The sequence below is a fragment of the Lactuca virosa genome, chromosome 1 (assembly GCF_052849685.1).
Source record: "Lactuca virosa cultivar CGN04683 chromosome 1, Lactuca_virosa_CGN04683_v6, whole genome shotgun sequence".
NCBI lineage: Eukaryota > Viridiplantae > Streptophyta > Magnoliopsida > Asterales > Asteraceae > Lactuca > Lactuca virosa.
The window spans coordinates 184,599,260-184,615,114 of NC_136426.1; positions in this window are offsets into that span (position 1 = coordinate 184,599,260).

Below are 15,855 nucleotides of genomic sequence, written 5' to 3' on the forward strand. Positions count from 1 at the left end.
TGAACCCAGTGCACTCCTAAACACGTAGCCGGAACCAAGATCAACTGAGAGTGAACTAGTAAACGGCGGAGGTGGTGTCATTGAAGAACTAGGCACCACCACTTTTTCTTTCTGCACAGGTGCAAAGAACTTATCACAAAGAACATCCTCGATACCATCAAAAAGCTTGGCCACAAACACAATGTTGCGCCTCTTACAAGGACGGAGGCCCGAATCATCGGATTCAGTATCCTCGTCCGACGACGGCACCACACGTAAACTTCGTCTTTTCCGAATAGGGGTAGTACCTTCTCCTACTTGCACCCCTGTAGGCAACTCGGAAGCACTAGAAGCCGGAAATTGAACTGGGGAAACGATCCTAACAGTCGGCTGGGAATGCGAAACAAGCCTACTAGAACCAATATTTCCCCCTTCTGCTAAAGTCAATCCAACGAGCTCTTGAATACGTCTTTCAGACAAGGGAGGGAGAAGGGTTTCCACAAGATCAACCTCCCGATGGCAAACCTTACCCCGATAGTGACGGCGCAGGGTCATCTCCAAGGAAATCTCGGCCTCAGCAGCTGCAAACACAATCACCAAGTGTCAGAACTCATAAGACACTGAAATACCCTGTTTTTATTTTTTCAAAAAAAATGGGGGTGGGGGGGGAGAAGGAGACGAGTGAATACCGAATCTCATGATGAACAACTGCGCCATCTTTCCACGTGCCCTCCAGGCGGCACTCACACCGACCGTATCAAGAATAAAATCTTCCCAGTTTTCCCCATTGACAGTAATGTTTCCCAGCCGTTTGCCAAGAGTTAGATTGTCCCCGAGCAGTATGGGGAGACGGTCGGGAAAGTCTCGTGTTTTACGAAACCCATTCCCCAAAAGGTTTCGGTTAACCTAGAGCCACTGCCTCTGCCAATTTTTCTTTGGAATATCCTCTTCAGAAATCAACTGATTAATGCACTGCCTTTTCGCTAGATTGTGGACATTGGAGTTCGTAGTTGAACAGAAAAAGTAACTAAAAACATAAAAAGTGGGTATATTACCCAGAGAGCGACAGATCAGTTCAAAACCTACGATCTTATTGACAGCACTTGGGGTTAATTTGTCAACGGTAAATCCGTAGTGTTGCACGATCATATCGAAAAAGTCAGACATCGGAAGGCATAACCCCGCTTCGAATAAAGGAATGGGAACTCCCACTTTACCTTGAGGACGGTCATAGATTGATGACCCCTCCGCTGGAATCATCCCACTGTGCTCCGGTAAGAAACCGAAACGATCTTGCAGAAGTTGGAATTCCTCTAAAGTAGGGACTCTACCATAACGATCCATTTGTCTAGAAAAGATGAATGATAGAAAAGAAAATTTCATAAAATGCCTGAGTCGATACAACGAAAGGAAAGAAAGGGGGTGAGCATGAAAGGTCTTGGGAAAAGGTTGGATTTTAAATGCAAAATTGGCATCACGAACCGTCTCCGCATGGGACTGACACACATCGACGGTGCTGTCAAAAGCCTGTCAAATGCTAGAAATAATCTCAGACATACACATGTTGTAACATAGGCTCGAACGACGACGCTACCAGGCCGACACATACGCCTACAAGCCTAAGGACTTGTTAACGTATCCCCAGGGAGAACGTCAATAAAGGAGAAGTCAAACTAACGCCAAGCTTGGACTGGTCAGGACCTGGATAAACCCAGTCTGAGGCCAAGGCTGGGCCTTCGCCTATGCGAAATCACCAGAATGGTGGTTAAGGTGTAGAACCGCGCCTTAACCTCTTCTCCTAGGAATAATATCCCGACAAACGTGGGACCAGTTAGTGAGTTCCACTTGCCTATCTGACGATAGGCACTGTCATCATAATATAAAAGATTCCTCTCTAGCCAATGAGGGGACGGGGCAAAAAAGTGTGACGAAGGATCCTTCAATACGGGTCCGCCACGTCGCACCTCACGAGGGAATGCTCAACAAAAATCAGTTGAGGGTCACACGCCTCTCAAGGAGGTATAAGTGGATCCTTCTTCCTCATGAAGAAGGGGACTGAACTCTCTTTTTTTTCTGTGATTTACCCTTACTTCTCTTAGAATCTTCTCTAACTTGATCGTCGGAGTTTCGTCTCGGGAATTCCTCCCGGTCGTCGACAAACGATCATCTTCTCTTTTGTACTATGCTATCAGGGGAAGGAACAAAATAGGGATTCGCCAGATGAGAAGTGTCGGTGGGCAGGACCATTTTAGCATATAACCTTTCTGAAAACCAGCAACCAAAGCGACAATTCAAACTAGTCACCTCTCGCATAAGTAGTCTATCAGTAGGGTAATTAATAGTAATACTTTTATTTATAGGTTCGAGCACAAACGTAGTCAGAGTATATGTCCTATGTTGTACTCGTAATTCCTAAAGAAATACTAATCTGCTATAGCAACTTGCTCTAATACTATTCTAACACACCATCCCGGCTGATGGCGGAAATGTCGAGTGGTGACGGTGTTTAGATTTCCCAAATCATAGATCGTAAGCCATAATTATTTACTAAATGAAACTCATCTATCTTCGAGTTGATAGTCCTTCCTTGTCTTGATCCTTACTCCATCCTAGGAACACATGAATTTTTTGAAATGTCAACTTGATGTCGGGGAGTTCACAGGTTTTGAGATAAATATATGATAAAATCTTTGAAGAATTTCTAGAAATTTTTACAATGATTAAAAATCATGTTTCATAAGTTCATGGTTTCCTATATTTTATTATATTATCTCTTATCTTATTGTATTTTAGGACATTAAGCTTTATTTGGTTGTATTAAATCAGGAATCGTCTTTCTATTATATAAACCTTTCTTAAGATATTTTATCAACCCTAACATACTATTTTTTTAGGATACTTTATCAATCCTAATTTACTATCTTTGTAGGATATTATTTTGATCCTAATGTATTTTAGCTACCACTCTAAGGCGTCCCCCATGGTAGTTGGAATTCTAGGGTGGTTGTAATGTATTTCCGTGAAACCCCATAATCAACGTTGTTTGACAAGTGATCTCCCTATACGACACTTCATCATACTTAAAATAGTGATTAATAAGAAAGGCATCCTACAAGAGTTGTAGTTAGAAATCATAGGTGTGTGTCAAACCCCATATAGATTTATACATATCTTTCTCGCTCTGACAAGATTAACGATTACAGGTTCAAGGTAACCGATTTTAATCAGGCTAATGATTAATAATAACAACTTACTAACTCATTAACCTTAGGTATTTTATATTTTATCTTTCTTTCATCGTGATTTCCTATAACTATAAAAATATAAAACCCTTTAATTTTATATATGATAATTATACCTTTTAGATCTTATAATTGTCAAGTACACATATATATTGTTTTCCATGCATATATACCCTAATTATGGTTGAAAACTGTATATTTGGCCAGCGTAACGATTAGGTACAATGCATATCCCTATATTTGAAAGAATTACTTCTAGGTACTATGTTATCCTAGGAAATTGTCCAGTATAACGTCTTGGTCATATCTCTTCCTAGACTATCGGGCATCATAACTTTTAGGCATAATAGCATTAACAACGTGGTTGGTTTTTACTTTTCATAAAGTCACAACTCCTTCAATTGCTGTCAGATTTTTACAACGCTTGTATCTTTGGGATCGCTTAGTTGTTACTTTCCAATTGCACTGACCATTATTAAAAGTGAAATAACTTTTTGGTCACTCATTTTTGACCTTATTATTATTTTCTAGCTGATCATATTTTTCCTGAAATATAAAAATCTTTGTTATCATCATTTGTCGATGCTAATCTCTAATGACGGTTGATGACAAAAATTTCCTAATAGTCATAAGTTCCATCTTAATTTATTGGTTATACAATCTTCAAAAAATCGAGGTCGTTGGTCTTATTGGAAAAAACCCATAGGATTGAAATCCTATGTGAAATCGACGCTTTCGCAGTAGATATGTGAGATCGACACTTCCACCGTCAGTCTATGAAATCAACACATTAAAAGGCAAAGAAACTCGTCGGAACAGTCAGCACCACCATCGGACCATCTCCGGTCTTCCGATCGTCGAAGACCACCGCCCTAGTTAGACCTATAAAAATCATCCACATTCTACTCCATCTTTCTTTCTATTTCTAATTTAAACATTGTCTTCACAACCTCCATTAATAAAGTTGTTGAACCCTAACTTTCGCCCCTTTCAATGGATTGTCTTCTACTTCTTTTGATTTAAATATATATGTTATAAAATTATTTGTTTGATTTGTTTTTTCTACTGGTTTCAAAAATATGAAGGGGACGGCAAATAGTTTTGTTTCATGATTAGGTTGGTTTAGTGAATTGAGACAAATATTTGTGGGTTTAATTGAACCCTGATTGCTGATTTTCTTTTATTTTATAAATGATCTTTACAGATTCTGCTTATTTTAGAGCTTGATTCACTACCCCATTGATTAGTTTGTAAGACAAAGTCTGATCTATGAAAATTTCATGCAAATTAGGTTTTATGTGTTGGGATAGATTATGTTTGACCTTGATTTTTGTGATTTCTCAGTGTGGTTCTACAAGACTACAAGGTAAATATCAACTTTGTGATAACTTCCCCCTGTAAGTTCTTTTATTAAGTAAGCGTAATTCCTTGCTTTTTGTTAAATAATTTGTCTAGTTCCTACATATACATGCTCTCTTATAGTACAGTAAGTCTGTTTCATTGACTTTTGATTAATCTATATGTATATCATAATATGTATATACATGTGTTTGTTAATTTTTGTGTATGTATGTCCTGTTATGCATACTTTTTTTTCTTACTAAAATACATATTTGATTGGATGTTTTAGTTCGGGAGAATTGGTAAAGTAATAGCACATATCTTAAAATATGTAATTAAGATGAAGACAGGTGAAGATTTGTTGCAGAAAAGCTCCTTACTTCTTACACTATCCTCCTTCATGTGCAAGTATGTATTGGATTTTTAAAATCTCATTTTTGTTCATAAAAGATGATACTAACCTAAAATTCTATAAATGTTGGGCTTATTCGAACAACTACTAGAATATTGTGTTTGTGGTTTCGCTGAAGTACGTAGACTTTTGGAATTTTAATTTTTTTTAAAAATATCAGATAATGAAGACAGACTAGATGTGATTGTGTGTTTAATATTCCAAAAATCACTATAATTGTTTTCATTTTTATCTTAAATGAAACCATTGTTTTTAGCCAAAACCATATGAAATCAAGTATCAAATACAAATATCCCCAAGATCAATGTATCATAAAATCTTCCAAAACATACCATCGTAGGATGTGTACGATCACATCTTCACCTTGCCTCGGTCACTCAAAGTACCTGAAAAATAAAACTGAAACTGTAAGCCAAACTTAGTGAGTTCCCCCAATGTACCACATATCACAACAAATAGATATATATATAATGCAGGCTGAGTCCACAACCTCCCGGTTGGCTTACCCTTGTCCACAACCTCCTAGTTGGCTTAACCTGGCCCACAACCTCCTTGTTGGATTGCCCTGCATATAGTGTACTGGGTCCACAACCTCCCAGTTGGACTACCCTGGCCCACAACCTGCTGGTTGGATTGCCCTGGCCACAAGCTGATGGTTGGGTTGCCTTGGGTTTGTTGACTGACCGGACAAAGAAGTACAATCCAAACACAACCATACTATGTCAACATATAACATATAATATACATTCAACAAACAGATAATCATATAGCCTAACCAACAGACTCACAGACAGATCTATAGAACATTCGTTAACAACATCCTATATACTTGGTCTTAGTTCTAACAGATCAATACAACATATCAACATCCTCTAAAGTAGGATACATAAGTCAGTGGGCCGACATTGGTGCCTTCGACCCACAAGTATAATGAAGAAAACTCACCTCTCAGTAGGAAAATGATCTCTGAATAGGATACAACTCCAAATGACAACTCAACCGGTCACCTACTCATCAAGAAATGACCAAACTCAAGTACCACTCAAAACACCCAAAATACCCTTAGGACAAACTTGGTCATAGGTCAAAGTCAACAACTCAACTCAGCCAGTCGCCATATCGTGGTTAGGTCTAGCCACACCATGGTGATTAGAGGATGAAACAGTTGTATGGCAGCCAACCACCATGTTGTGGCGTCTAATCACCACGTTGTGGTGACTGTTCATACTAGCTTATTCTAATAGGCTCTTAATCCATCAAACCAACCATTCAAACATTCCATAAAGCATTCTATCATCCAATGAACTATAAAAATCATTTCTTTATAGACATACATGTCCAATGCATGTCTTGAACCTAAACTAGGTCAAAATAGAGTAAAAAAGGACAAAATCACATGCAATATTTCAAAACTTTAAGGAATTCTATATCCAACACTCCTAACCCTAAAGTGACTTTGGATATCTATAAAGTTGGCAACTTTATGGAATTCCAACACTCCAATAAGTCCCAACATGAAGAATAAGGCTTATAAACCTAGATCAATGCACAAAGAACTAAAAATCATGGAACTTGAGGAATTACAAAAGTCTAGAAGATGCACAACAAGAAGATCAGAAGAGTGCCTTTTTGAATCCTAGCCTAAATGTCAGCTTCTTCTTCTTCTTCTAATACCCAAAAATCAACACCAAAGGCTTAAAAAGCAAGTTGGGGGTTAGGGTTTGCTTGGGGACTGAGAGTGTGTGATGGAGGCTGAGGGTGAGCAACCCTAGTCATCACATTCCCTTAAATATGGGCAGAAACCCCGTAGATTAGGGTTTCTAATTTAACCACTACCACACTATGGTTATAGGCCGTCACGCCATGGTGTTCATTAAAAACCAACGACATATCATCCATGTTGGGTATTAGAGTTGCGTATTATTGGGCTGATATGTTTTTGTTTTGTTTATCCGGATTGGGTCTGTCGATCTGTGATCTATGGTTAGGGTTAGACTATATATTATGCATGCATGTATAGCGTTAAGGTATCTCATTAATTGTTTTGCATTGTAACCCTATATACACCTTTACAGTCGAAGTTCTTCATCGAGCTCTTCTGATGTATGAAAGATTAATCATCCGACATCATTTGTCTCATTCTTGTGTTCTTAATTACTTATTTCCTGTTTATCTGTTTTGAATCCATCGATCTAATAGCCCAATATTCTCATCAATTGGTATCAGAGCAGGAGACTGTGTAATATATACGCATCTTGTCTGTTTGAAGAATCGATTAGGGTTTCTGCTTTTATCGAAGATATTGAAGCCGTCTTCTTGTCAAAGGTGTATCTAGTGTTCGATAAAACCCTAGTCTTATCTTTACAAGTCTGATTCAAGCAGATTAAAAGAAGAAGTTTTTCATCATGTCTCATGACGATTCTCAAGTCAATCCAATCAACATCTCCAACAGTATATGATCCACTACAAGAGTTCCCATTCTCTATACTCAAGATTATGAAGTATGGGCGCATCACTTTGAAGACTACGTCGTTGGATCTGAAGACAATGGCTATCTCATCTGGGAAGCAATAACATTGGGTCCGTTTGTTCACTCTGGAACGAACAGAACGATCAAGACTCATAAAGAGTATAACCAACTCTTAGTTGATGTTGAGAAGATCCCTCAAGACGAGAAAGACAAGGTGTTATGGAACGTTAAAGCCATGAGAATGATCAGATTCGCTTTGCAAGCCGATACTTTTCGTTTAGTGAGTTCATACACTACAACTAAAGAAATATGGGATAGGTTGAAAGAATTATATTCGACTGATGATGATCTAGAGCACTCAATCCAAACCCTTCTGCTCTCTGAGTTCGGTGCATTCGCACAGAAACCTGAAGAAAAACTCATTCAGACATTCGATCGCTTCAATCATCTGCTCAGCAAGATGATGAAGTATGGTATTGAAAGGAAGTTAATCGAACAAAAGGTTACATTCATGAACGGCTTAAGACCCGAATAGATGGCAGTGGTCTCGACTGTGAAGGCACATGAGCAATTTAAGTCCTACTCGATGGCGAAACTAATAGGTATACTTAAATCTCATGAGAGTGTGGTGTCTAAGGAAGCGAAAGTAGTTTCGGGTGTGGGTTCTCTGGCCCTTGTTTCGAAAAGCAAAAGTGTGGCAGACGAAGATGAAGAATCTGATATGTCAGAGTGCGATCTAACTAATGAAGAATATGCAATGATGGTTAGGAACCCAAAGAAGTTTGCTCGTAAGAAGTTCCCTGTCAACAAGAACCGAAACTGGCAGGGAAGCTATAGCTCTGAAAAGACGAAAGAAGAGAACAAAAATACTGCTCAGAAGGACGATGAGAAGAAGGAGAGCAAGCTTGTGGGAGATTCATGATATGACTGCAACTACTGTCATGGCAAGAATCACTTTGCCAAGGATTGTATGCTGAGAAAGATGTATGAGAAAAAGGGTGATGAAGATGACGAAGCTTACCACATGCGAAAGTTGGATGAGATAAGGAAGAAGAAAGCGTCTAACGTTTCTATGAATGCTTTAATTGTGCAGGAACATGTTATTGATGATGAGTTTGGTGGAGTAGAAGTCTGGTCAACAGACTCTGAAGACGAAGAGGTTCGCAGACCCTCGCATGGAAGAGCTAATGTGGCTAAAGAAGGAGTTACTGAGTCGGCTGGCAGATGCTTGATGGTGACAACCGAAAGTAAGCACGTGGACGCGAAGGTTAAGGAAGACAAATGTTTCGCTGCCAAGCCTGTGAGTGAAAAGATTAGCGATTGTGATCAGCTAATCAAAAAGGTACAATCTATCCTAGAATCACTCAAAATACCAGTAACAAACTACGAAAAAGAATTAAATGAATTAAAATTCAAGTTTTCTAACTTAAGTGGCAGTCTTATGCAAACTCGCTTAGCAAATTCTAACCTAACTGACCAACTCAGCAGGGAGTCTTCCAAGAGTGAAGAGAGAAGGATATGGATACAGCAGAAGGAGTCAGAGTTAGTTAGGGCTAGGGATGAACTTATTTATTTGCAACGAGACAATTTGAAGTTTTTGAAACAAAGAAATATTTTCTGTTTGATAGCTAAACGCTTATATACAAATATCACCCAGTTGCATCTAGATTGTGAGATAGGTAAAAAGATTCATAAAATGATTTTGCCTTTCCTTGAATTTAAGGAGGACGAAGTCATCGCTAAGTGTGAATCTATCATGTCCTCAAATGAGCTTTCTGTGATCTACAAATATGGACTGGACAAAATTGAGGATTTTATTGAGTACAAAGAACATAAATGTATGTTAAAGAATTTACTGGACGAAAATGATAAACTAAAAATAAAAATCGAGACCTTACAGAAGTTTGACTCTTTCAATGCCAAATTAAGTTCAGAAAATAAAATGAATTTAGAAACCACTTCTGAATTTGATGGGGATAGTGAAATGAGCAAAATTTCAGTAGAGGACGTGATTGATTGTTCAGAATTTCTCAAGAGCGAATCTGAAACTGCTAAATCACTTGTATCTGAAAACTCCATTGAGTTCGATCGCATTTCGAAAGATAAGTCCAAAATCATCAAAGAAAAGACCGTGGTCTATCAAAAGGTGCAAACAGTGCCGAACCAAGTATATGCCATTGAAGGAGTAACAAAGAAACAAACGGCAGAGTTGATCTCCATGGTTGATAAAGACAACGCTGAAGGCTGTGACAACTACTTCTGGTCCGCTCCAATTGACAATGCAGATGAAATTGTTGGCCTATCGGAGCGAACCTCATGGAGGGTCAAGGGTAGATATGTGGCTAAACCCGTCAACAAGCCCTCAAGCTTTGATAAACCCAGTACAAGTGGTACAAAAGAAGTTCCAAACGAACCACTGAAAGCTTCCAGCGATTCATCAAGTGATACAATAAAGAAACCTAAGGCCAACATTCATTTGACTCAAGAGCAACTTGTTGAGCAGAAACGCCAGAGGAACAAAAGATATATGAAGAACCTCAATGAGAGAAAACAGTTTTGGCAATCCCGAAACCCCACTTATGTTCGCTCTGAAAAAGCTTCTAATCTGAAAATGTAAAAGGAAGCACAGGTCAATCACTGCCAGTCATGCAGTCAGGAGAACCGAACAACTAGTTTCGGTCCTAATACTAGTAATCACAAGAACCGAAAGTCAATGTAAGTCCCTAATCTGCTTGAGTATCAATCAGATCCGTTTGATGGTGCGGAATCCCAATCAAACGGATGATGTCAGATTAAATAGAAGAGAAGGAGAAGAAGAAGATGATGAATCTTGTATGTATTGATATTAATGAAGATCCGGATACAAGATTCACACACACTAACACACACTCTCTTTTCTCTCTCTCTAGAACACCTTCAAATGCACACACTTAAGCTCCTCTAGTGTTCATCTCTTTACTCCTCACCCCTTACACCTATATTTATACATAAGAAACATGGGCTTGGTGAACATGGGCCGTAAATGGGTTTACGGCCGTAAACCTGTTTACGGCCGTAAACACAACCGTAAACACGTATACGACCGTAAACACCAAGTTGTTTACGGTCCAAGACACAAAAATACATTTTCCTAGAAAAGTAAAGTATAAACCATATTTTTGACCCAATAATCTCCCCCTTGGTTTATAGCTTTCTTTTATTTTCTTAAATAACCCAACAAGCTCCCCCTAAGAAGTAGCTGGCTTTTCTTGTCAATCTTCATCGAGAGCTTGGCTTCAGCATTAATCTTCAAATTCTTCACAACTTCAAGATGAACTTGATGAATCTTCAATGAATGACTTCATCTTGAGCAGTTGGGCTTTTCTTCAGAATTTGACATTGAACGCACATTGGGTGAGGATGTTTTTTGTACTGATTCTTGAAAGATAATGCTTTCAGTTTGAGAATCTTTAGAGAGAACATCAGAGAGAACTAATCTTCTGGATCACTTCAGCAGGTTTAAGATAGCAGCAGACTGATTGAGGAGGCTTCAATGCAATCCGTCACCTAATCTTCAAGTGCAGCTTCACCTTGCTTCTGGGGTTGAAAGAATGAATGTCGAAAGAATAATCTTCATTTCTTGCTCCTTCGAATGAGAATTCTTCGATGCTCACGGATGAAGCCTTGGCTTAGAAATCTTCGACACAAACTCCATGAGTTTCATCTTCACCTGAATTCATTTTTCAAGACAAAACAGAACTAAAAGAAAACTTAGCACACAATATTTTTGGATTTTTCATATTTTCTGAAAAAGAAATAAAACAGAAATAACACTATTTTTGGATTTTTAATTTTCTGATTTTTGTTTGGTTTTCAGAATTTTTAATTCTCCCCTAATATTTAAATTAGAAGAAAACTATGAACAAATTTAACAAAAATAAAATGATATCTAACTTTAAGAGTGATTTGGGATCAAAGTTTTTTAGACAGCCTTTATCCGTTTATCAGTACCTCTCCCTTCATGAATAGATCTGGTCAATCGCCGGTGTTGTATTCCACTTAAACACGATAGATTGTGACAAAATTAGGACATACTATAAGTGACAAGAGAATGTGATCCTATGTTCCTATATAATATTCCTTAAGGACCATTCAGCTGACGACGACCAAAGATATTGTTGTCCACCTAAATTGAGCAGCAAGATCTACACACAATCTGTAAGTGTTCAGTTTTAGTTGTATCAGAACATGTTTCCCTCTTCCTGATATGCTCCAGTAATCAAGGACTTCCAGAATACTCCTTACATCGGGTGAGCAGACAATTATTAAGAGAGAAGATAGATTTAGAATGCATATGCTATACACCCAGGTCGGATCTCTTCCAATCTCGCAAAGGGTGAAGCATATGACTAACTGAAGTTTTAGAGGGATTGAGAAAAAGAATGATGCATATACTTGTACCAGGTCGGATTGTGAGTCACGCAAAGGAGACAGTATATGGCTAACATATAGTAAGAATTACATAGATAGAGGATGCAGAGAAATAGAGTTGCATATGCTACATTCCAGGTCGGATCTTTCGATCACGCAGAGGAGGCAACATATGACTAACAGATAGATAGAGAGAAAACAATTTTCTACAGACCTAATTTATCGGAATTCACCAGTCACCCCATCAGTACCGAAATTAAGGACAGAATCCGCACATCGAGGAAAAGTTAATCCATGGTTCCAAGTACAGGTTCTTTAATGTGACCAGAAGATTCCCATATATATCTCCCTGCTCAACCTATCCAAGCGTCGTATTGTCAGGCTAAACGGATCTGACTAGGTCAAGATTTGTTAAGTCTATAAATTCCTTAAGTTCAACTCTGCCTAGTCAAGTCCATTTAGAATCTTTCGTGCCTACCAGCACATCAAACCCAGAGCATAGACACTTTAATTTTCAGTACGTTACGCAGACTCAGATTGCCAGTTATCACTTGATAATATCACTTCCCAACACATCACCTGCAAGCACATTTCATAACCAATATATTTTTGGATTTTCTGATTTTCTAATGTTTTTGGATTTTCTTAAAATTTTCTAATTTTTGTTTTGTTTTTATTTCTCCCCCTAAATTTGTGCATAGGAGATAAACGAAAGTAAATGCGCAAATTTAAACTATCCTAAAACAAAATTAGTCTTTAAAGCGAATCAGCTTAAGAAAAACTCAGGGGTATAGAGAAGAAAACTCAAACCGTAAGTCACCGATTGAATTTGCATCCACAAGGTCTGAGAACAGCACGCGTAATCTCAGAACAAATCCAAAAATTCTTCACATCATTAAGCACTAACCCCATGAGTGATCCCTTCCTTTCTTCCCTTCCCGCAAAGAACACATACTCTCAAACAAAGATCTGAATGTTGTACAGTTGAGAGATGTACCCTATCATGTGCCTGGAACAGCCACTACCAACAAACCGAAGTCTGATGATATGCCTCCATAGCTGCTCCGACACAGAGCGGGATTAGTTGGTCTTTGGAACCCAGTCCATTTTGAAACTGGGTTGACCTTTGTCATCTTTGCAAGTTACTCTCTCCCATGACATATCTTGTTTATCACACACAGAAGATGTAGAAATATTAGAGTCATTAGTTGATTTGGGAGATTGAGCTTTCGGAACCCATTTGTAGTTGGGTTTGACCCATTTCTTTTTCGATCCGATGGGTGGCTCAGTACTTGCTTTTGAACTTGATGTCAGTCGTTGAGATGACTTTGACCTAACCGGTCTTTGTTTCACTAGAGCATCTCTTGGATTGGGCTTCTTGGCCGGCATTCCCTTCTTTCCCTTGGGAGTTGATTTGTTGGCCTTGGGAGTTTAATTTTTCGCCTTTTGCGCGTTCCAGTCGCTATTGTCTGAATGTGACCTTGAGGGGTTTCTTTTGAAGTATCTCCCTCTTGGCGCGTTCTGCCAGCCTTGTACATAGTAGGGAACGTATGCGCGATTAGGACAATTTCTGGCAATGTGTCCAGATGTTCCACAGTGAAAACATGTCTTTTTCTTCACTGTGAAGTTGTTTCTTCCTACCCCTGGTGGCGTATCCATGCCTTGTCTCTTGCTTTTCCCACACGCACAGTTACAGCAGACACTCTGTTTCACTGGAATTGGTGGCCTGTATTTCTGAACAGCAGGTTGATCAGAAGCAGCTGAGTTAGAAGCAACAGATTCAGAGTTCAAGGAGATGTTGGTTTGTTCAATGGTGTTCTCCTTGTTCTCGTCCTCTGCTACTTTACCTGCATATGAAGTAGATGTGCTAGAAACAGGAACATCAATATTTTCAAACAAATAATCAAATATGTCAAAAAAATTTAACTCAACATGATCCGATGCAAAAGCATCAAAGGCATCACAACATGTATCATCAACTTTAATATCAGAAACATAAGGTTGTTCATTGGAAACAGAAACATCAGGTTCAGGCTCAGTTTTGTTATCAGAAACAGATCCTTCAACTTTGTGCTTTGACTGATCTAAGGATTGATCTGTAGGGGAAGTAGAAACGTTAGTACTTTCAACATTAATAAATCCTCCTGAAACAAAACCAGATGGCTTGCCATAAACCATGAATGGTTCGTTGGCAATCTCCTCTTTAGACAATGGTTGATACTGATATGTATGATTATAAGGAGGAGGTACACTATCATATCCTAAACCCTTTTGTTGGTTTCGTTTGAACTGCATGCAGTGATCAATCATGTTGGCAACTACCTCGCTTGATCCATCAAATTTTCTAAAATCAAAATTTGCAGTTTCAAATTGTCCTTTTAATGTATCAAGCTCGGTAATTAACTCATCATTTTGTCTCTTAACATAATCATAAAGTTCACATTTTTCACTGTATTCTGTTTTAATTCTTTTAAAATCTTTTATTTTTGTTTCTAACTGGGCCTTTAGGGGTTTCTGTCCTTTCCTGAGTTGATATCCTTCATATCTCAGGTCCTCAACTTCTCTTTTTAATAAATCAATTTGTTCCCGAAGAAATTTAATCGTAGTTTCACAAGATGGAGTACATGAAACTTTATTGACTGGAACGTTTGAAGAACTCATTGCTTTAAAAAATATGCCCTTTGACTAAAAACTCAAAAGTCAACCTCAAAAGTCAAATTTAAAAAGTCAAACTCAAAAGTCAAACTTAAAAGTCAAACCGAAAAGCTAAATTTGAAAATTTAAAAGTCAAACGAGAAAGTCAAAGTTTAAAGTCAAAGGTCAAATTTTAAAGTCAAAGTCAAAATTTTAAGGAAAAAATCAAAAATAAAAGTCAAAAATTAAAAACTAAATTTTTATTTTTATTTTTATTTTTTTATTTTTTTATTTTTTTTTATTTAACCAAAAATATAGCCTTAGAACTGAAAACGAAGTTATTTGATCGGAAACGGGGTTTACGGTCGGAAACGAGGTTTACGGCCTGAAACGGGGTTTACTGTTTAAGACGGAAAAACGCGATTTTTCACCTTTTTTTCTCCAAAACTCGATCAAAAACTCGTTTTTATCAAAAACGCGAAGAACAAACCCCCCCTTATTTTGCCTCGATCTATCCAAAAACGCAAGAATCCTTCAAAAATAAGATCAAATAAGCTCCAGATCTGACAAAATTGACTGATACATTCCGAGCTCTGATACCAATTGTAAGTCTCTAATCTGCTTGAGTATCAATTAGATCCGTTTGATGGTGCGGAATCCCAATCAAACGGATGATGTCAGATTAAATAGAAGAGAAGGAGAAGAAGAAGATGATGAATCTTGTATGTATTGATATTAATGAAGATCCGGATACAAGATTCACACACACTAACACACACTCTCTTTTTTCTCTCTCTAGAACACCTTCAAATGCACAAACTTAAGCTCCTCTAGTGTTCATCTCTTTACTCCTCACCCCTTACACCTATATTTAAACATAAGAAACATGGACTTGGTGAACATGGGCCGTAAATGGGTTTACGGCCGTAAACTTGTTTACGGCCGTAAAAACAACCGTAAACACCAAGCTGTTTACGGTCCAAGACACAAAAATACATTTTCCTAGAAAAGTAAAGTATAAACTATATTTTTGACCCAACAGTCAAGTTTCGGTCCCAATTCTTACTATGCCAAGAACCGAAAGTCCGGTTTCGGTCCCAAAACTGCTGCTCAGAACCGAACGACAAGGTTCGGTCCTAAAACCAACCCTCCTCACTCACAACCAAAATCAAACCCGGTGAAGGACATCAAAGGAAAGGGAAATCTCGTCTCTAGTCATGAAGCACAAGTTAAGAAAAAGTCAACTAACCTTAAGACTCCAAAGAAAAACTCAAATGAAAAACTAACTAACAAGAACACACCCCAAATAAAGCAAGATAAAAATAAAATCAAAGTTTGCACCATCAAACGAAAAGATGAAACCACAG